This window comes from Melozone crissalis, unplaced genomic scaffold (assembly GCF_028551555.1).
Source record: "Melozone crissalis strain CALT ecotype California unplaced genomic scaffold, PUWL_Pcris_2 ptg000027l_1, whole genome shotgun sequence".
Classification (NCBI taxonomy): domain Eukaryota; kingdom Metazoa; phylum Chordata; class Aves; order Passeriformes; family Passerellidae; genus Melozone; species Melozone crissalis.
In genome coordinates, this window is record NW_026535805.1 from 61,616,538 (window position 1) to 61,639,556 (window position 23,019).

Below are 23,019 nucleotides of genomic sequence, written 5' to 3' on the forward strand. Positions count from 1 at the left end.
ACACAGCTTGGCCAGTGCCAAACGTTTATGCAACCACACAGTGATTTCAGTAAAAGAATAGACTGATAGATATGTTCTCTATGCTCTTACTATTGCCTTGCACTGAAGCAAATATCAATATAAATATATGTACTACTTAGAGCTACATGGCTGTGTTGTTTGATAAAATAGCAGACATTGTTGTTTTTACTTCTATTAAAATATTGAATTCAAACAGCAGAAGCACCAGTTTTTACTTCTATTAAAATATTGAATTCAAGCAGCAGAAGCACCAATTATGAGGGGACTGTTTCTTCCTAACATTCCCTGCCTCAGTCAGTCTCCATGCACTGCTCCCTTAAAACTCTGCATGGAGCAGTTTTCAGTGTCACAGAAATATATCAATCTAGAATTCTACAGTGTGTAACCTAGTGTCTTATTATTATTATTTACATTTTTATAGCACACATATACAGATAATATGCGTTGAGGCATTCAGGGCAAATAATATGCTTTAAAATCGTAGTTGAAAACTTGCCACAAAATAGTCTGCACACACTGCCTAGGCATTCAAAGCTTAATTATATTCTTAGTCAGTTTTGATTTACATTTAAATTACAAATTACGTTTTGCTAACATTAATTTACAATGCTACTTAAAAAATACATATTCTATGGTACATGAATAATAATTCAAAGCAGTCAGGTCTTGTTGGATTGCTATGATCTGATAGCAGGGGGTGAATAATAATAATATTTCTAGAAAGTTTTCCCCATTTGAATATAACATTTCTCAATGTATATGCCTTGCACATTTGAATTCAGCCAGCTATCCATGGTGCAAACAGGATTCATAGGATGACCTCCCTGCATGTGCATTTTTTAGAAGACTTTGGCATAGCCATGTGGAAACATGCTCTAAACCAGTATGCACTTATTACTGGGCCATAAACAAGGAGCTTTTAATCAATCCCTTCACTCTGTGACCCTGTCACATGTCAGAGGAGAAGAGCAGAGCGGGATGCAGGGACATCAGCATGTGGCTGGGAGGTTTTCAAGGAACCCTCAGAGTGAGAAGGAGAGGAAGGAGAGTTCATCTGGGCCCCACAGCAGGAGGGTCTCTTTCTCTTTTTTTTTTTTTTTTTTTTTTTTTTTCTTCCCCAGGGGGAACCTTTTTCTGCCCTGGAGCTGTCTCAAGTGTTTGCACTCTTCCACAAATGGCTCATGGTTTGCAGCTGACTTCAGGCGTGTGTTTATGGTGCTCATGGAGCACATTTTGCTCTGATGGATAATAATGTCCATAAAACTCAGAGAAAATTAGTTTTAAAATAGCCTTTAATTAATCCCATTCCAGTGCAATGATAAATATCTTCCTTTGGGTAAAACACTGAAACTTAATGTTTGCTTCTTATTCAGAATTCCTATGGTGTATATATTTGCTGCTACTGCTGTGCTACCCCCAGAAAAGGCCAACTCTGGATTTATATTGCATGTAGCCAGGGCAGATCTCATTATTTCACCTACAGACCATCTCCTGTAGCTGACGACAATAAGCATGGTTTAAGTCACTTGAAATGAGAGTTAGGCAGGGTTGTACAGCATTAAATTCCATTTTAAACTGAAGTTTAAAAAAACTTCAGTCTTGAGATTCAGAAATATCAAAGACACATTCTCAGTTTAAAAATCCATGCTCTTCTGTAAGGGAGAATGGAAAGGTGTTGTGAACACAAAACACAAAATAAAGCAGAAACAGAGTCACTCTCACTCCCAAACAGTGATGACTAATGACTAATAGCCATGACTGTTCATAACGCTGAATTTATCTTTAATTTCCCCTTGAATACTTCTTTAGGGGCATGAGTAACATTATTTGACACTTATTGTCCAAGGAAGCTTCTTGTTGGGGTTGGGCAAGAAGTTGCCCTGAAATGCTGTAACAAATTCACCTGGATTGTATCACATTTCAGCTCCCTGAGAGAATGTGCTGTAGAAAGGGCTCATTTGCAATGGCTACATAAAAAAAACTTTGAGGAAAATGGCCAAAACAGAGCGCCTAGCTACTGTAAAAATCTTCTTCCATCACAATGTAACTGAAGGAGAAAAACAAAGGTTAGCAGATTTACAGAGATACACCATCTTCAACAATCTGGGGGGAATTTTGCCGAGAAAATGTCTCCAAAATAAAGTCAATGTGGCTGAAATGATGGGAAATGAGACATATTTAGGATTTACCTTAATTCTCAGAGATTTTATTTCTTGTTACTCTTCAGGAAAAGGACCTGACAGGGAGGACACTCTGGCACAGTGAAGTCCATGTCCTTTGTGGGGCAGGAAGCAGCTCTGGGAGGGGACCACACACCATTTCAGTCTCACTATTGCACAGCTGGTAAATCCTTTCCAATAAAAATGGTGTTGAGCAGCAAAAGGGTATGATTCTGGGGGAAAAAAAAAAGGAGCATAACTGCATATACAAGGAACTGGTCAAAAATTTACTAAGTTTAAATTTGTTAAATCAAGAATCTATATAAATCTGCATTTTTCTATTAAGAAATTATAAATTCTCTTTGCAAAATACATGATATTAGTCAATATATGGAAGGATATGAATGAAATCCTCATGAGCACAATAAACTTTGTGGTTGTAGTTCTCAAAATATAATTACTTTTAAAAGCCATTTTCAGCTTCTTAAAGCCCTGTTACTAATGGGCTAGTGTAGAGAAATGATCAGCATCCCATGGTCCATTATAGATGACAAACTTCTTTTGATCCCATTGTGGTAGCTAATAATCCTTTATCTTTGGTCTTGCTGCTCAGGCCTGTGGGGTGGGAGAGGAGCTGAGGTTACTCATGCTGTGGTGCTAATGGGGGTAGAGTGAAACATGATATTAATGTGAAATGGGGCAGCTTTGGATTAGTGTTGGCATGGTCACTGCTGATGGATGCCAGCGCTTCCTTGCCTGGGAATGGGCAGAGAACAGCTCCCACAGTCCCTTCCTGCATCCCCGGGGAGCACGGGGGCAGATCAGGATCTGCTCCACTTGGGAGCCTCCAGTTTGTCCTGCAGCCTGTCCCACGCTGGCAGGGAGCAGCCCTGGCTCTGTCCCTCACACCAGCCTGATGTGAGCCCAGCACCATGGCCAGCCAGGCAGTGCCAACAGAGGAGCCCTCCTTCCCCACTCCTGTCCATGTCTGTGCCTCTGCAAACTGCAAGAGCTGTCCCCTTGTGTGAGTGCCATGAGGACACCGTAACACCTGAAGCTGTCACAAGGGCCTTACAGACATTAATAAGAGGATCCATAAATGTGAGTCTCCATTCTCTGCAGTTCAGGTGTGTCTTACAGCTCTGGACCTGGCAAAGTCTCTTCTTTAGTGTCAACCCAGCCAGGAACAAAGACAAGGCAGGATCTCTTCAGGTCTGGGCAGGTTGGGGGAAATCTAGAGCATCGTCTTGAAGAGAGATGGTTCCACCATGTACCCAAACATCACCTGTATATGTGCTGTCCACCAAGCAAGACTCCTGCACTTTATGAGCTATGCCATTGTATTCACCTTTAATGATTTTCACTGTGTGAAGTTACTCTCTTTGGCTAGAGGGGAAAACTCTAGGTTGAATAATCAATTGTGTGTTTTCCCAGCATGGGACTGTAGGGAAGAGGAGAGAGACCATCCCACCAACCCTGTCCCTGCTGGTATCTTCCTGTGGGCCTCTCCTGGTGCTGTGGGTGACCAAGAAGCAGTTCCTGGAGCCTTGATCAGCTCAGGTACTAAGATGCACTGCAGTGGTGACTTCAGTGAGGGATGCACATTCACTCTGAAATGTCCTTTTTATTCCTCCCGCCAGCTGTGCTTTTATTTACTGTTTAATTTGTAGACACCTTTGCTGCTCCCTGCGCTGTCAGCTGGACGCTGTGCCTCCAGAGCTGTGCTGTTTCCAGGCCGTGTGCTCACGGCTGCGGTTTTTAAGAACAAAAGAGAATTTTTTGTGGGGAAATGCATCAGTTTGGTAGCGCCTCATTGGCTCACCTCCTGGCTAGCCCATGGCACGGCCGCTGCCCTGCAGTCCCTTTGTCCCTGTCCCACTCCCTCGGCCGTGCCTTTTCCCGGAGCACGCTCCTGTCTCCAGAGCAACCAGCCCCTCCTGCGGGAGCGCGGTGCCGCCCGCGCAGCATCCCGCCCATCGCCATGGAAACCTGCCTCCCTCTGCCGAGCCATCCCGGCTGCCCTGCCCTCGGCTTTATCCCTCTGCACCGCTTATTCCCAGCGTGGATGCCTCTTTCTAACAGAAACGCCTTGTAGGTTATATCTCACGCCAGGAGTAAGTTACTTCTCTCCCATCAGTGTGCAAGTGTGGAGGGGTTAGGTTTGGTTTTGGTTTTGTCAATTCTAGCAACAAAAGTAAGTTTTTATCTTGCCATCACTTGCCTGAAAAATATTTGTTTCACTTTAGGTTTTAACAGCTTAATGCCTCAGGTAGAGACAAGGAGCAGAGGTGACAGCTGAAGGTTGTATTGCTTTTTCTTTCTACCTCTCTAATTTCCTTCAAAGCAAATTAGCTCTTGGAACAGGTTATTACTTTTAAAAACCACTTAAAGTTTCCAGAAGTCTGAGAATGACCTCATTAACCACTCCAGAGTGCACTTCCCACCAGCATTGTGAGCAACACAGGTTTGGTTTTTCTGCTGAAGACCTGGAGGAGATCTGGTATGTGCCAGGACCCTTCCCTTATGTCCAAACCCTGGGAAGACATCACATTTGGTCCAGACCCTCCTTACATGGAAGGCAAGAGAGGATGTGAGCAGGTGAAAGCTTCCAGGATACTCACCTAGTTCCAAATTTTGGATGGTGAAAATGGAGTCCCCTCTTTACCCTTGAAGGGCACCAACTTGGTATATAGCAGCTTATGTGCAAAATACAGTGGCTGGAATTGCATGTCAAACATTGAAGCTGAATTCATGAAAATTTGTCCCAGCTCTGTCTTCTTTTTCTTTCTGCTATATTACTTGACAGACGGATGGAAAAATATAAGGAAACAAGGAGGCAGTATTGCTTACAGTAGTGCTTACTTTTTAGTATGCACTGCTTTCTCCCTAGGAAAGTATCTTTGCACCCTGATCACATCACCTCTCAATCTTATCATAAACTAAACAGACTGAAGTGTTCATGAGTAAGGACTTTTTCCAAGCTTTCAAATAATTTCACTGGCTCTTTACCTCTTCTGAATATTCAGGATCAATTTCATCCTTTCAGCCTGAGGGTCTCTGGGTTTAGATTTTCTTTCACATTCTGTCCCAGTTTGCTAATTCTCAGTCCAAAGGTTCCCACTTTTTCCATGTCATCTCTGCAATGAAGAGCTTCTTGTGACAATGGATGACAATGCAGGGCATTGCTGTCCTCTGGAGCCACTGTGCTGATCTTTGCTCTTCCCCCAGGGTGAATCAGTCCCCCAGGAACTCTATTTGCTGAGTGCTCTCCAGTGTGATTTGTGCTCACTTACTGCACCTCAGCAGTCTCTGCTCCTCCAGGGAGGGATGCAAATCCTTGGCAGGAGGTTTCAGAAATCCTGTTCTGCCACTGCTGTGTTGAACAGTGTCCCACCCCATATGGAACAAAACTTTCTCATTTAAATACTGACACACAGGAGTTTGTTATCCATTTTCTTTTTCAGGCATTTTTCTATCACACTGAAATGGTCACAGGACAAAATGGCAGGGATTCCAGCCAAACCCATGTCTGCCTTTAATTCCAACGGGTAGCAGAGAAATGCTTGGCAGTATTCAACCAGCTCTATTTTTAATATTGTGTTTACATGTGTAATGACCATGTGCACATAATAGCTGCCCCCCTCCCTGCTCCACCCAGCACTTTCCAGTATTGCTCACTCTAGCTTGGAGCAGACATGCCTTATGGCCATTCCCAAACTGGCAATGGCATAATCCAGGGAAAGCACCTCAGCCATTACACATGCAAATGCACTAACTATCAGGAACATTATTTCAATAGATTTTTCACAGATAGCTTCTCCTGTTTGTCCCACTCACCATCCCAGAGACCCATTCAGACTGGGATGCAGGGAAGGGGAGACCCCAAGAGGGAGGCAGGGATCCAGCAGTTGGATGTTTTACTGCTGCCAGTGCTCCACAGGACCATCACAGCTTGGAGCTGCACAGGAAAGAAAAAAAAGGCAGTCACCTGGCCACTTCTGGCAGGTGGCTTTTCTGTGAGATAAAGCACCTGGAATCACAGCTGGGCTGGCCCAAAGCTGAGCACAAGGGTCCCAGGTGCTGCAGCTTACCCTTGGTCAAAACCTGCCTTGATTTCTGGCTGCCCAGAGCAGCAGTGGCCGGCTTGTACAGCCAGCCTCCCCTCCCAGCTATTTCCAGGTCTGCAGCATCTTTTCAGACCTGCCCCTGCAGCAATATTGTTGATGCAGCTTTCATCATGAACACAATATGAGCTCCCTTAGCAGCAGCAGCAAATTATATGTGAGTGCGGGTCAAAGCTGTGAGGACATGTGCAGTACAGAGTGGGGAGCTTCCATGCAAAAGCACTGGAGCATGATGAAAAGGAGGATTTAGCATCACAGAGGATATCTGTAGCAACAACATTTTCCTACTTGTACCTGCAAACTTTGCTGGGAACATTATTCATTAAGCTATGGTCAGTGCAAGAGATCAGTTCAGGACATATTAATAGAACCAATCAATTATTGTGCTTGCTTTTTCATGAGCTCTCTTCAGATTGAGGAATGGAAGCAAGTGCAAAGTGCAGGGTCCCATCCCCCTGAAAAAGATCAGGATCCACTTTATATTTGGTTTGCTAACAGAGCAGAGAAGTTGAGGGTGCAACAGTGCCACTGAGTTGGGCTGGAGGGGTGAGGAAGGCAATGCAGTCACACACCTGGCAGTTTGGGCACATGGCTTTTCTGTGGGACAGGTACCAATCCTGCACGGCACTTACACATCGCAAACACCCCAAATAAATTAGAAACTCAACTTCCATTTCCCCTCCAAAAGTGGGACATCCTTTGCTGTAACCCATGCTGCTACCCATGTAGCCATAAACACACAGCCTCCCAATGCTGCACTGTTCTACAATAGAGTAAGCTATGAGGACTAAAATCAGTTTTAAACTCTCAATGCATCATCCCTGTCCTTATGTATTATTAAACTGTGCTCTAATTCCCAGTGCAGCAGGATGAAAATGAGTAGGAGTTGGTGACAACCTACAGCCAACTTTTGTGTTTATTTCACCCTGAAGAAGAGAAATGTCTTGGCCATTTTCCTGAATTAAAAATTGGTTTGTTGTTGCTTGCTGAACTGGGATAATATGATTGAAGGATGAAGCAGTGGAGTAGAAAACACCAAACTGTTAGCCCCATAGCCATAGGAGAGCTTCTCCACTATCATGTTGTGCAGTGCCTGGCTGTGAGGAGCACTGGCCTGTGGGCACAACAGCAATGCAGATCTGCCTCAGCATCACAGTGAAGGGAAATGGGATGGGAAGGAGAATAAGCAAACAGCTAAAGGGACCACACTCCTTGTGTTTGCTATGACCAAGGGCTGCTGGCTTCCACCTGTTTGCCATACATTTACAATGGGATTGCTCTAGGATGTGTTTCTTTAGGGAATGAATTCCAATTTCCATAACAAATTCAGCCCTTCAGAAGCATGATCTACAGCACTCTGTGATTAATAGCTGTCTCACTGACCAGTTATGCTATTCACAGCCCCATTTTATCACTAGAGGGCTCATAGAAATGGCAATCCTATTTTTGTCTGTTCTGCATTGCCCATGAAAAACTCTGTTTACCCCATAATCCTCTTTCCAAATATTTCTTTACAGAAGGTGACATTGTGTGAATGGGATCACTCACGTAACCATTGTTACTGGAGAAGGACAGAAGGCTTTGCACTTATTCTGAAAGTAGATGGAAAGATGGCATGACACCTACCTACTACCAAACTCCTGAGCACCTTCCAAGGAGCTGCCTCGCCACAGTAAGACCAGAACCGTGAATGCCAAGAGACATTGCCGACTCCATGATTTTCTTGACATTTTTGCAGTTAGCTTTTGTTGTCGTGTCACTAAAGGTATTCAAGAACATTTTGATGTGGTGGCCTAACCTGTTATTATCCTCCCAGGGCAGGGTACAGGAAATGAAGATGGCAATCACCCCCTATTTAATTATGCTGTCCATTAGTTAATCCTTTTCTTCTCATACCCAGAAAGGCTTGGCCCAAGATGAGTTCCTGCTCTACACCTCCATGGAAGTGTGAAAGGGGCCAACAGCTTGAGCAGCTCCAGCCATCTGCAGGTGGACCCCACCAAACAAGCTCCAGCTGCACTCCCTGGTCCTCAGCAAAGCGAAACTCCTTCCTTCCTGTACCAGCTCGTCCCTCACCTCTGCAAAAGGTGAAGTGAGACCTTGGGGGTTCGAGCAGAGCACACGTGGGGCAGAGTGAGAAAGCCCAGGGGTTCCCACCCTTTGAGGAGATCACCAGCAGCCTGTTCACCCAAGAGGGTTTGTGCTGGTTTGTGCATCAGCAGAAGATGCTGCAGTGTTTCACACTGGGGAAAAAAAAAACCTGTCCTTTTATTTCTGAATTGAGGAAGAGCCTTTGGAAAAAGTAGCAACTGGAAGCATGCTCATTCCTCCCCTTACAACTCCGAAATAATAGCAAGGCTGCGTTTTTGTGAGTGAACAACAGGATGTGCCTCATTGCAAGGGGCATGGAAGAGGAGAATGAGTCGGGGTACCTGGACCAGATCCTTTGCTGTTCTGCACTATGAGGGTCTGGGAGAACTCAGCACCTTTCCAGATTTCCCTGACTGCAGTGCTTCCACAGCTTACCCAGTTCTCTGAGAGGAAGCTGGGGGAAGCATAAGATGCTTTTTAGGCAGAGGAAGTCCAGTAACCTGCAAAATTATGAATAGCTTTGTGCTACCCAAGGCTCAAAACCAATTGAGAGGGGAGAAAGAAAGCCAGCTCTAAATCTTTTCCCTATTAAAATAAAAGCTCTTCAGGTTCCTCTTCACATATTCATATAAGGCAAGATGCACATGTCCTGATTTCAGCCATCAAAATTGTGGGCACCTCATCTAAGTATTTTTGGAGAGGGAAGAACAGGATGATGACTTTAGCTATGATTTAAGAACATAAATTAACATGTGAGCACTGTGGACTGTGAAGGCCTTGGGTCTGTTGCCACAGCCCATGGGAGCAGGGAGATTAATGTGCATCTGGGGAAACAGTGTACTGTTTGTCAAAATGAGTGTTGCCATAAACTAAGAAAATTAAGAATTTCTTTTTGCCTTTTGCACTGAAAATTTTGAAAGAAAATCCTGACTTTGCTCTATGAGAGAGGCCCTTAGAAAAACAGATTTGCTCTCTCTTTTGTGGGCTTCATCATGCAAACTTTCTAACTGAAAGGGACCTTTATGAAGAAAGGCAGCAGAATTGTGCTTTTCTTTTAGACAGAGAAAAGGCATCCTCTGCATTGTAAGGGAAATATCATTTGCAGCCCAATATAAGTATTTCTTTGTAAGCCTTCAGAGCCAAAACCAATTAAATTCAAACCTTTATCCATCAGTATAAAGTCCCACTTCCTTAGCTAATAAAACCTCTAAGAGCATCCTGTTAACCATTGTAACATCACTAGATGAAAAGCTGCTTCTTATTCCCTCCTTGTGTTTTCCCTTGTGTTAGATTAAGCATTTTGCGACAATTTACAATACAATTAAAATTTAGAGTCCTCTGGATGGGATGGAATAATCATAATTACTCATTGTGAAAATGGGTGTGGAAAAAGTCTTCTGACCTGTTCTTAATAATCCAGCTCACACTTCATTACAGTACATACAATATTTAATTTGTGAAACCAGTATCATTGTATTTGTGCTATCCATGATGGTGTGAGGAAAACAAGCAGCCTGTTAGCATGGTGACCACCATTTCAGTGTGCCCAGCCTCCTGGTCACGCTGAAATCACCAGCAAAGCAAAATAAATTGCTTTTGCTTAGCAGGAGCAACACTCTGATCTCACCCTCCAAACAGAGAATTTCCTGCTCCTGCTGCTCTGACTCAGCAGCTTGCTCTGAGCAACAGGAAGAAAACAAAGAGGAAGAGGTCAGGGAGGAAGGCAGAGGTGGGAGCCCAGCACTCACTCATCCTCTCCTGCTGGTGCTCCTGCCGCAGCCTCGCACATCCCGCAGCTCTGGTGCTTTGGGGCTGGACCTGCTCCTGGTGCTGGGATCCATCCATAACCTGGTATGGCTTCCTGTGCAGCCACACCACTCCCTGCCTCCAGCCTCTCCCCAGGTCCACCTGCAGAGTCAGCACTGGAGGGGTCCATACAACACACCAACTTTTTAGAGGTGGGTGGAAAGATCCTGCATCATTTTACCAACTGGTGTGCACCATCCACTGCCATGGAAGTACATGGAATTCAGCTGACTCCTGTGAGCCCATGTCCTTCCCACTGACACACTGAACCTCCTCATTAAGATAAAAGGATGGCACTAGAGGCATGCAGGGGAAGAGTAATGCTAAGCTGTGGCAGTTCCCTTCCCTTGGCATCCACAGCAGCCATGCAAGCCCAGCCTGCAAATAGTAAGGCAATGAATCACCCTGCTACTCTGGATGTGGCTCTTACTGCTTTTATGCTGATGCCATGGGTGTCAGTGAGGCTCCTCCTGATTTACTACAGCAGTCTGAGATGAACAGGAGCGTGTGAGGCTCATGCATCAGAGCAGTGTGATTGCACCTCAGCCTCGTGAAAAGGAAGGCACAAAGATGTGACCTGGCAGCAGCACAGCAGAGCTCTCAAAGTCTCGGTCAGCACTGGACAGAAGCTGCACCAGAACAAACAAGTTTGAGCAGAGATCATGTGCTATTATATTGCTTACTTAAATGCCAATTAAATATTACCTTTTCAATTTGTATTTACCTGAGGAATCAAATGTATGTTCTGCTAGTGATATTCAAAGGCTGCCTGCAAGCTGGTCTGCAGCTCATGATGACAGATTTCCCAGTGGAATGCTGGCCCTCAGTGCCAGCAGCACTTTGGTAGGTCCCACACCAAAGCCTTCCCACCTGAGCATTTAACACGGACAGTTATTTACTGAGTGACTCATGAAAAACAAATAAGAAGGGAAGGGAATTAAGAGTTCTCAGCTTTTCTGCAGGGTGAGAAACCCAGGCACCAATCCTGGCACTCTGCAGTGAGAGCAGGGCTGCCCCTGCAGACAGGCAGCATAAGGCTGGTTTGCCCCTCAGCTCCTCTGCTGAGTGAAATACCCAAATGAATATCCTCAAACAGCAGCCCCAGCTTTTGGCCCAAGGCTCTAGAAATGCTGTCTCAGTGCTGGTACATTAACCAGGGCTGGGGCCCCAGTCAGACACTGGCAGGGAGGTGTCCACACTGGCATGCTCAGGGCCAGGAGCCCCAGCCCTTGGAGGCAGCCTGGAAGGGAACACCTTGTCCTTGAGATGTGAACTCTGTCCTCAGGCCAGAGGCCCCCGTGGTGCAGGGTGGGGATGGGGATGAAGGCTTTGCAGAGCTGGGATAGGACACAGCGCCACACCTACCCCTGAATTCAAACTGGAAACCATCTCCCCTCTGCTGGGAAGGCAGAATACCCCACAGGTGACACTCAGGGAGCCCCCAGGGCTGCAGGATTTGCCTGTGGCTGACCCTGTGGGGAAGTCCAGCAGCAGCCCCAACACTGACCTGCAGCCTCTGCACAGCCCTCATCTGGAACAGCTGTTGGCTGCAATCCCAAAGCATTCATCACTAAAAAACCCAATTCTATGTCTATTTAACTACCTGGATAGATTATGTGAGTCAGTAGGATGGCATCATTGACCCATGATGTCAGCACCTACTGCACCAACCCCTATCTGCTACATCCCCCCAGTCCAGGACTTTGCTCTTGGAAAGTTCTGTGCCTAATACAGGGCATTTGCCCATGCAATAAGGAAAGGACATTGCAAATTTGTTTTCCTAATTTTCCCTTTTTTTATTGGCAGCCCCAAGCAATGGGCTGACAACAGGTTAATCGTATCTGATGTAAAATTTCCAGGAGTTTCATTTTGCTCTGCAGCGCACGTGTGACAGATATGAATTGTGTTTGGTACTCACATGAATACCAGGATAATAACCCAGAGAATCTCACTGCTTAGACTGTGGAAATGGGAAAAACCCTCTCTTTCTGCATGTGTATGGCTATTTCCTGTCATGCCTAGATCCAGCTGTACGCAATCCAAATATATTCCATGATTAAAAGCACTTTGCCTGATAATGTATTTGTAGACTTAACACTTGTGCTGGGTGCAGAGCTGAGCAGCCTGCTTTATTTCACAGGCAGGGGGCTTGGCAGAAGTTTGGCAGCTGCCTCCAGCTGTGGAGCTCTTTCTCTCACCAGGTGCAGATGGCAGCAAATCTCCTTCCTCTGTGCTAAAATGTAAATTCCAGTCCTTTCCAGGCTACTGCACTGGATAATAACCACTCTCTTTCATAATAAGACTCACATATTCTGCCAGGAACATCCTCAGAAAGGGCAGAGGGAAGGGAAGAGCAAGAGACAGAGGTGGATCCAACCTGTAGCAGACAAGGCAAGGGAGAAAACTTGAGCACTGGAGTAGATCAATTAAAAAATTGCAGTTAAGCAGGGATTGTGGGGGTGGCAGGAATTAGATTAAAGAGGGATTGATATCATTTAAGAGGAGGCTGTTGATATGCAATGCTTTCATTTCCTGATTTAAATATCACTGTAGCAGCCAGCAAAGTGTGCAAATGCCTTCTCAGCAGGTGAGAGGGGGTGCAGGGTACAGAATGCAGAGGGCCATGGAGAAGCCAACTGCAAGGAGCCAGCTGGGGAGAGCATTGGTGAAATCTGTGAATCAGTCCAGAGACAGCTTCTAACAATAGCCTTATCATCAATACCCATGTTTGCATCAGGAAAGAAACAGGCAGGAATGCACAGGTTCAACTGTATTTTCCTACATGTTGCTTATTTGGGAGAAAAACACATCACCCACTGTACCACCAGGGTCCTTATCCCCCACCACACACACACAGATTTATTGTTTGCTAATTGCAAATTGCTCACAAACATGGGGGCACTAAATTTAGGTTGAAGAGATGTTTCTTTGTTTGAAAACAAAACAAACAAAGCAAAATAATTACAGGAGTACTGCAAGTGAATACACTAAAAAGTCAAAACAGAGGCAAAATAACACTTTTCATGTCTAGAGCTCAAGCATTTCTGCAAAGCTGCAGCAGGGTCAGTGCCTCTTCCTTGCTGAAAGGGAAAAAAAAAGCATTCTAATCCATACTAGAGGCTTCTGGGAGAATTCAGAAAACCTTCTGAATTTCTTGCCTCTGCAGACCCCACTGTAAAAATTTGAGGTGGGGATGGTAATTTTGAGACAGATTTTCTTCTCAGCATCATGCAATATAAAATACAATTCTTGATTTGCTTAAAGACTTTCCATGCCAGCAGAGAGCAGTCAGAGCCAGCCCCCAAATCTAACACCAAAAATCCACACCAGGCAAGGCCCATGTGACGCATCCCTCAAGCCCACACCAGATCTTCCACGCTGGTTCTTCCCTACTGCCAAGACGTGATATTCCATTTGCCACTTGGAGCTGGTGGGAACGCTGTGCAAGCTCCCAACCATAGCAGCATTCTAGACAGTGAGTTTAGTAAACTGCTTTCAGCTTTGAGGCCAAACTCTACCCTGAAATATATTTAAAGCCCAAATCCTTGTTCATTGCCTGTAAACACAGAGATGAGCACTGATGTGGGGGGATGTAGAACATGACCACCCACTGCCCCTCTGGCTGTTTCCCACGTGTTCTTAATATGTGTCCATGAGTCCCTTACCTTCAGCAAATCCAGTGCTGCCAGGGAAGGAGCTGCTGAGAGATGTGTTGGGATGCTCACAACAAACTCCTGCTCATGGCAGCGCTGTGGCAGAAGAAAAAATCTGCAGAAAGACAAGTGCATTTTAAGAAACAAGGGCAACATCGTTAAAACTATTTCTTGTCCCCAAGTGACCAACTAAACTGTTGGGAGTGCAGACAGGAGCTCACATGCTCAGCATGAAGCAGCTACTTGGTGTCTCTGCAGAATAATGCAGCTGGAAAAATCACTGTGGGGACTTGTGGCTGGCCAGAAATCTGCAGGGGAGGCGTGATCTGACATGACAGGAGCTGGATGTCTAGGAGCAGCACCACAGCCAGGGAAGAAACACAGCAGATTCTGGGAACACTGGATGTGGGTTAAAACTCAGGAAAACTGGGTCTGGCTGTAAGGACTTCTGCAGGTTGGGGTGCTTTGGTGTGCTGGCCTTTCCTCTGGAGCTCAGGAATAACAGCTCTGGGGAGCCTGGGGTATGACCCCCTCATACCAGCCTGCTGCTGGAGATTTGGGAAATAACAACAAGTATGGGAAACATCCCACTGACCACAGAGTGTTGGCAGTGCTGGGTAGCAGATCCCACCCAGCTGATACTCGGTTAACCAAAGGGGTGCTCACAGCACAGGCACAGGGCTGAGAGCTGTACAGCAAAAATTGCTCTGGTCCTGTCTCTAACTGAGCTTACTTTGTACAGAACAAAGCATTTGTTTTCTTTAGAAGTTCCTCAGTCCAGGATCAGACACTCCAGGTTAATTTTGCTCACAGAATATTTTGGTTTTAAGTCTTCTAAAAATTTCTTCACTAACACATGCATTCTCAATTGATTTATTTCCTTGATTTTCTTAACAGATACCAGGAGGTTATATTTAAACCTCATGTATGGTATTAGCTCTTTGTCAATATTTAAATTCTTATGGGACCTGTGTGGTCGTGAAAATTAAAAATTAGGTTAATTGTTTGACCAATTCAATAAAGCAGAGCGGCATTTCTGTGATCTGAACTCAGGCCTGTGTTCTCTGACAGGGAGGATGGTTTTTGTTCGTGTAACTGAGACAACTTTCCCTCACACATCACGAGCTAGCCCCCTGGCATCAGTGCATGTGCTATCTCTGTCTTTCCCTTACCTGCAGGTCACCACCCTCTTGGTCCCCAGGCAGGAGCTGGCAGCCTGCCTGCTGCCTTCAGCAGGTACAGCTGTGTGCCAGGCGTGAATCCTGATCCTTCAATGGTGCCTCTGACTCAGCATGGACCCCATGATTAGTGCTTGGGAGAGGAGCACCTTGGGCCATCCCTTCACATCAGTGACTCCCAGATGACTCACAGTGATGAGCTGGCACGGCTCTGTTGGAGACTTTTGGGGAGCAGTGGGGGCCTGTCCACTCCTGCACAATCCTCTCCCGTGCCCAGCTACATGGGCTGTGCAGAGCAAGAGCTAAAGACACTCCTGAGCAGTGCAGGTCAGCCAGCAGCCCCCAGGCAGCCATCTGGGGCCCTGGGGGGAAGCTGAATGTGGGTCCTCCCTGATAGGAACCCCTCTGATACCTGGCTCTCTTTGACTGGAAGTGGTGTCTGTTGAGTGGAAGGGGTCTCTACTGATTTTTCAAGTTTAACAGAATAGTCTAGTCACCTTCAAAAGTCTGAGGGGCTAAAGCTCCTAGAATGAGTGGAGGGAAAGGTGAAACAAAGCTCATGGAAGCAAAAATGCTGCAGACACACTGGGAGTGATGCACAGAATGCAGGTAGGGGATTCAGACAGCCCAGTGCATGTGCCACAGCTGCCTGTCATATGGGTATCAGCACATGCACCTGCACACCACCTCTGCAGCAAGAGAAACATAAACCAAAATCACAGAACCATAGAAATGTTCAGATTGGAAAAGATGTCCAAGTCTAACCATTAACCCAGCACCACCACCATGTTTACCATTAAAGTGTCCTCAAGTGCCACATCCACACACTTTTTCAACATTTTCAGGGATGGCGACACCACTACTGCCCTGAACAGTCTGTTCCAATGCTTTGCAACTCTTTCAGTGAAGAAAGTTTTCCTAATATCCAAACTAAACCTCTGGCACAACTTAAGGCCATTTCCTCTCACCCTGTCTCTCGCTACTTGTGAGCAGAGACTGACCTCCACCTGGCCACAGCCTCCTTTCAGGGAGCTGTAGGGAGTAATAAGGTCTCCCTTGATCCTTTTGTCCAGGCTAAGCAACCCCAGTTCCCTCATCTGCTCCTCATAAGAGATCTTTTCTGGACTCTGCACCAGCTCTGTAGCTCCTTTCTGGACTCCAGCACCCCAGTGTCCTTTCTGAAGTGAGGGGCACAGATGTGGAAACAGCACCCAAGGTGCAGCCTCACCAGTGCTGAGTGCAGGGGGACAATCACTGCCATGGCCTTGCTGGCTGCGCTTCTTCTGATACAAGCCAGGATGTCAAATGTAAAAGAAGAGAAAACAGAAAAAGAATGCCTTGACTCTATCTTTCTGCTCATTCCTGAAGATGACAACTGATCTACTATGTTTTCTTATTGTATTTGCAGGGACCTTGTGACAGGGAGGAATGAAGGATCTGACTCCATGTTCTCAGAAGGCTAATTTATTACTTTATAATACTACATTTTATTAAAGAATACTATACTAAACTATACTAAAGAATACAGAAAGGATACTTACTCAATGCTAAAAAGCTAATAGGGAAAACTCGTGACTCTTTCCAGAGTCTCAACACAGCTTGGCCCTGATTGGCCAATAGTCAAACAACTCACACCAGAATCCAATGAAACAATCACCTGTGGGTAAACAATCTCCAAACACATTCCACATGTGAGCACAACACAGGAGAAGCAAATGAGATAAGAATTGTTTTCCTTTTCTCTGAGGCTTCTCGCTTCCCAGGAGAACAATCCTGGGAGAAGGGATGTTTTTCAGAGAATGTGAATGCTACATTTTCTATCAAACAAAACTCCTATGCCCCTCAAATTACAGGACATAGTTTGCTGGGAAGCACTGGCAGGAGCCAACCTGGAGCTTGTCCTTGAACTCTTCATCACAAGAAGAACATGATCACTGCTGCTCCTTGGTTACCAAGGCTGCAAAGGTGATATGGATGGGGAGTGGTTTTTCACACTCTGAGGGAAATCCCCACTCAGGCATCCACCTCAGTGCACTGGTGATGCCCTCCCCTCCTGTCAGTGCCCTGCTGTTCCTGTGAGGCCTCTCCCAGCCCTCAGCTCCAGCCTGGAGTGTCTGTCAGTCCTGGAGCTGCAGCCGCACATCCAGCTGTGCTCATAGCTGAGCTTGCTCCAAGCTCTGTCCTCATTCACAGCTGCTCATCACAGCACGGGCACTGTTCTGCACTTGCAGGACTTCACTTTGCTTCCCATGGCTCAGGGAGCCCAAAGGATTTGGGCATTTCACTCTGCATTGTGCTGCTACCATCCAGCTAGGCTCTGACAGACAAGCACTGGCAAAACTTGTGCTGCTGCTGGTGCAGCACCCACTCTCACCCTTCTGTATTGTTATTAAAGTAAATAACCAGAGACACCATAATTTCTCTGAAGTGGCTTTAGGCTACAGCCTTTTGTCCCAGTAGGGCTTGCCAGCTGGCAGCCAGCAGCTGGTGGCAGGCTGAGCTGCCCTTTCATATGGGCAAGGTGAGTTTTTGAGGATCTCAGAGTTGGGAGCACAGCTTGACACAGCAACGCCTTCCAGTACTGGGCAGGCTGGCAAGCCAGACCATGGGCACCCCAAAAGCTCCAGAGCAGTGCTGGCTGGTGCAGGTCCCTGCTTGCAGCATGAGGGCAGGGGCTTCAACCTCCTCCCATGGATGATGGGCTGCAGGAGGACCCTGCAGGTGGACTGAGCTGTTTCCCACTGAATGCAGAGCAGCACCAAGCTGCCAAATGGCCACGTGAAGCTATTTATGAAAATGCTGAGTGAAAGACATAAAAGGGTTCTTTAACCAGACTGCCTTACAAGCAATGAAAACTCTGTGTGGCAATGAGGGAAGCGAACCCCACCAAGGTTTTTTTTGCTGAGATGTGCAGGACTCTCCTGTCTGGAGCAGGGTTGTCCTGCACAGCGTTCCTCCACACACCATGAGGCTCTTCACAAAGGCAGGGGCTGCCCAAATCAGACCCTGGGCCCTGGGGAGAGCCTCTGCTGGTTTGCTCACATGTGAAGCACATGAGGGGTATCTGGAGGCACTTCAGCCATGTGTTGCACTGCAGCAAGTAATGTAAGGAGCTGATGTGCAGGGACTGTAATGCCTTGGGAGGCTTGGGAAAAAGTCTCCCTCATGTTTTCAGAAATGATGATATGTGTTCTATCCATCCACTCCCCATCAAATGCTGTCAAAACTTCTGCCTGCACATCTCTGTTCTTCCACATCCATCCTCCACCACAACCCACTGGCCACCAGCCTTTGTCACAAGTAGACTTTTGCTTTCTTTTCTTCTTTTAAATGTGAAGCTGTTGACAACCAACTTTCTGTCTGAAAGGCAAATGGTGACTCACAGCCCTTCCCACCTCTGCATCCAGGAGAGAGCTGCTCCCTTGGCATGGCACTCTGCAAACAAACCACAGGAGATGGAGAGAGATCCCATCATTCTATCAACACATTCTCTCTCCAGGAAATTTAAGGCTTCCAGCTGTTTTAGAAAAATGGGCATTTTTATTAGCAAATTCTCTTGTCCTGGAAGCAACTCTTCATTTGCAGCTTCACATTCATCAGCAATGTCCCTGACGTGCAAAACCATCATAAACTGCACCAAACTCCATGGTGCTCTGGGCCATCACCTTCCCAGCCCATGCTGCACCAGAACTGCAGCTTCCCCTTTCCTTTCCCCTTCCTTCTTCTTGGTTTTCAGTCTCACCACAGTCCTACACTTTATTTTATAGACAAGCAGACTTTCCCTGGATGGAAGAGAGGGAAAGGCACATCTGGACTCAGGATGGGGGGGTCTTCATAAGTTGTATAAATCAGGGGAGGCAGGAACAGACAAATTTGCATCAGGTCTTTTATCACTCTGACCACATTCCCACTGGAGAAGGTAAAGTGTGTGAGGACACACAGCCCAAATGATGCTGTACCATATGAGCTGGATCCCTGTGTGGGGAGAAGAGGCAACAGAGAACAGTTGATATGGCTGGCTAAGGCCATCTAAAAGGCTGACCTTTTATTTAATTTTTATATTTCTGTGTTACTGCCTGCCTTTATTTCCTTGCTGCCTTTCAAAATCAAAACACCAATTGTTTCCTGCTGAATTAGCCCTCATTAGAGCACTGGAACCACCACAGTAGCAAGGGTCTGTCCAAGGAGGGTTTGCTGAGGAATGCTGTCCTGCCATGTTGTCCTGGCAGGGACGAGTCTCCTGGCCAAAGGAACATCTGCTTTGTGCCCTAGAGGTACCCCAGACACAGGGAAATGTGAGTGAACCTGCACATCTTCCACTCACACTCTGCCTTCCTGCAGCTCCTCAGGAGAGAGGAGGGCAGCTTCTGCATTTACCTGCTGGGTCATTGAGGGAGACAGAGCACCTCTGATCCTGTGGCTGTCATTCCACACCTCCTGGTGCTTGCTGCTGAGAGAAGGACTGAAGCAGCTGCCTCCACCCAGTCACTGCACAGGGCATCTTAGGTGTTTAGAAAGCACCAAGGGCTGTGCTCTGGAAGTGCCTGTTGAATCCTGTATTTTCCTAGCCTCTTGGTTAAATCTGCCAGGAGAGAATTAAATGAGGCAAGGAATCTTCTAAGGCATTTATGTTGCGCTTTGCCCTTCTGTATATTACAAATTGCACATTTTGGGACAGGAGTTAGCATGTCAGATTGCTTTTCCAAATAATTATGCATGATACGCTCCCTCAGCCAGCCTCTGGTGACTCAGCAGGAGGTAAAGCTTTGAATAGGAAGGAAAAAATCTCTCAGACACATTTCTATGGGCTCTGTGCAGCCACCAAACAAACATCAAGTCTGGCCTTTTTGTACTGCTGTCTGGCTGCTGAATCCCACATCAGATGCAAGGAAGGGAGGTTTGTGACAAAGAAAGCTGCAGAAGATAGTCTGCTTTGGAGGGAAGAGGGGATTTTAGTGGTTTTGGTGCTGTCTCCTATTCCTTGCTTTGCTTTGCTGTTCTGAACCACCAGGTCCACCAAAATGACCTGCAGAGAGGGAAAATAATCTTCTTGAGGGTAGGGCAAAACTTTACAGCTGGGTTTGTGGTGCGATGTTGTGTACTGAGGACGGCCCCGCTGAAGAAGAGCCCCAGCAATGGGGACTGTCCCCCTCCCGTTCTCTCCCCGTGCTGTGACCGAGGGGCTGGGAAGGGACAGATCCCAGTGAGCACCAGGAGTCCCAGCTGTGCTGCTGGAGCTGGCAGTGGGGCTGGCACAAAGCTGCAGCAGGGGAGTGCCCACCCAGCCACCTGGCTTTTGTTTTGGAGCCTGGCTGGGGAGCAGTGGGGTTCATGTTTAATTAAGCAGTGCCTCAGAGAAAAAAGAGCCACGGAGAATCTTGCTATCAGACGTGATTTCACAGGAGCCTGAGAGCATGACCTCTTTTTAAGCATCTTTATTTTTGCCTGGCTAATGAGCAGGTTTCCTCACAGAAAAGCAGATTCCCAATGGGAGGGATTGCAATATAATCCCTTGGCTCTGGCAGCAGTGCTGAAAGGGGGTGGCAGAGGCTCAGGCACGCAGACCCAGCGGGTCTCATCCTGCCTTGGGGTCATGAAGCCTGATGGCTTTTCCAACCCATCCTTCTCTCACAAGGAGAGGTCAGGGCCACCAGGCCCCAGCCCACAGAGCCATGACATGCCCACGAACATCCCCTGTCTGTCCTGTGTCCCCACTGTGTCCCCACCAGAGCCCCAGTACTGGAGAAGTGGTCACCAGGTGTGGCAGCTGCACTAGGAGAGTGCAGGTGGAGTTACAGATTTCCATAGGAAACCAGAGCAACAAATTGTTAGGAAAGCAAATAATCCAACACAAATCCTTCTCCTTTATTCAGTAATGGCACACAGGCACAGAACAGCAGTGGGGCCAAATCTCTGCAAGTTTGGATGCACAAATCCCTTTTCTTACTAATGGGAGCAAAGTGACAAATGTGAGCTATGACACCTCTGGTTACAAGACCCCATTCCCTTGATCAACAGGAAAATCCAGTCTAAGGACTCTTAATATGGGAGGATCAAGAGCCAACTGAGATATAGGAGACGGGGAAAAATGCAATGCTTGAGAGAAAAAAAATCCTGCTTAATTAATATCTTTTTCTTATATGGAAAACTGTATACTTGGAGAAGAAATGTAGAAGAAACATTCTTGTAAATTAGTTTTGCTCAGAGTGAACAGTGAAGGTTAGAGAAATGTTTAACACGACATGACTGCTGCCATTCTCAGCTCTTCAAAATACTTTCAATAACTAAAATATTTCAAATGAAGGTCTTTTATTTCAAACCTGCATGGTATCAAGCAATTAAAATGCTTACAGACTCTCAGCTTCAATACCTAATTTAATGATGGTTTTGGCTGCTTTGTGTCAGCTGCCTCACAGACACTATGGAGAGAGAGAGAGCAAATGTTAATTTTTCAAGCTTTTGCTCTATTCTCTTAAATTTGTTGATATCTTGTGGTAGGGTACAGCCTTCTTTCTTACTTAAAAAACAGCTAGATGGCCCCTTTTAATTTTTCAGCATTTTCCTTTCCTTAAGTTAGAAATATATTAGTAGGCAACACATGTACAAGTAAGTACCTAGCATATAGTGGTCATGCCTCTCATAGTTTGAAAATAAAAACTGAAACTCAGCTTTGTAAATGCATCCATCAGCTCCTCTGTTGAGCTAACTGCATAAATCATATTTTCACCCGAAAAGAATTAAAAACTCAATAATTCTTATAAGCAGCATAACTACTGAAATTATTTGAATTTCCTAAATTTGATGGGTTTTCAAAAAAAATATTTTCCTCCTTAAGCCTTTAAAACTTCCAGAGATTTTCCATGTCTAGGCAGAACAAGATTTCCCTGTCAGACCCCTGGCATCACATATTCACACACGCCACCCATCTTTAGCCCTGATGTCCCCAAACCAGCCCTGCTCCTGAAGCCAGGGGAGCGTTTTGTCTGCCTTCCCCCAGGGCCTCCACTCACCCTGCCCACCTCTTCACCACCACCTCCCTCCATCCCCAGGCACCTTGGGAAGGGGTTTGGTGTCAGCAGGAGATGCTGGCTGCTCTCCTCTCCCATGAAATCCAGCTGGAAAGCAGGATCCACAGACCTGCTGAGAAATGCCAGTTTTGTGGGAGGGTTAAAAGGGGCTAGCTCCCTCCAACCAGCTGTACTGCAGGCTTTTTGGATAAAACACAGTCACCCTGGGGAGCTGTTTTGCAAAATTTTAGTTGAAGAGACTGTATTGCAGTGAATGCTGTGCCTTCCCCAGTAAAGGATTGGAAAGTCATCCTCGTTTCCATGGATACCCTGTAACAGGACTGAAAACAAAGCTGTACTTTTTGATATGGCTCCCTGAGCCTCCCTGTCTGTCCTTATGCACAGGGGAGGGACAAACAGCCTCTGCAGCATGAGGGGGTCATGTCCACATGGAAATATCCACACTTGTGGCTGAGCAGGGCTGGAAACTTTGTCAAGGCATCTGCCTTTTGCATGGAAACCCCAAGGAGGCTGAGCAGTGCAGGGCTGGTTCTCCCCTCCCAATTAAATCTAGCTGAGTCCATGTTTTATATATGACCTTGAGGAGCTATTTGATCAAATAGATTTTATTTCATTTCTCCATGAATGTCAGCATTACAGGGCATGCTGAAAAAAAACCACAGCAAACATAAAGAAAATAGATAACACTTTGTGGGCATCACATAACTGGTGATATTCACTCTGCTGACAGTGACATAAATCTGCAACAGCTGGGCTCTGGGTTGTGGTGAAATGGGGCTGCAGGCACAACCACATGGCCCCAAAGCACTTGTGAGTACAGCTCAGTTCTGAGCTTCTCCTTCCAGCAGAGATGCAGAAATCCAGCTCCTTACCCACTGGAAAGGGCTGAGGTCCAGCATTCCCAGCTTTACACACCCCTGTGCTTGTTCATTCCCAGTTCCCAAGCACAATGCCCACTT

General features: G+C 46.3%; 1 long non-coding RNA gene across 2 annotated transcripts; it reads right to left on the bottom strand.

Annotated features, from left to right (window-relative positions):
* Positions 1–2,216: 2,216 nt before the first annotated feature.
* LOC128939301 (uncharacterized) lies at positions 2,217–22,281 on the bottom strand. 2 transcript variants are annotated; one of them, XR_008483209.1, is made up of 4 exons: positions 22,086–22,281; positions 6,593–6,759; positions 6,018–6,138; positions 2,217–2,413 (listed from the first exon to the last, which is right to left on the bottom strand). It is a non-coding gene; the product is annotated as an uncharacterized LOC128939301 (long non-coding RNA). The 2 variants fall into 2 exon arrangements; XR_008483210.1 differs by lacking the exon at positions 22,086–22,281 and adding an exon at positions 12,509–12,578.
* Between the last annotated feature and the right edge of the window lie 738 nt (positions 22,282–23,019).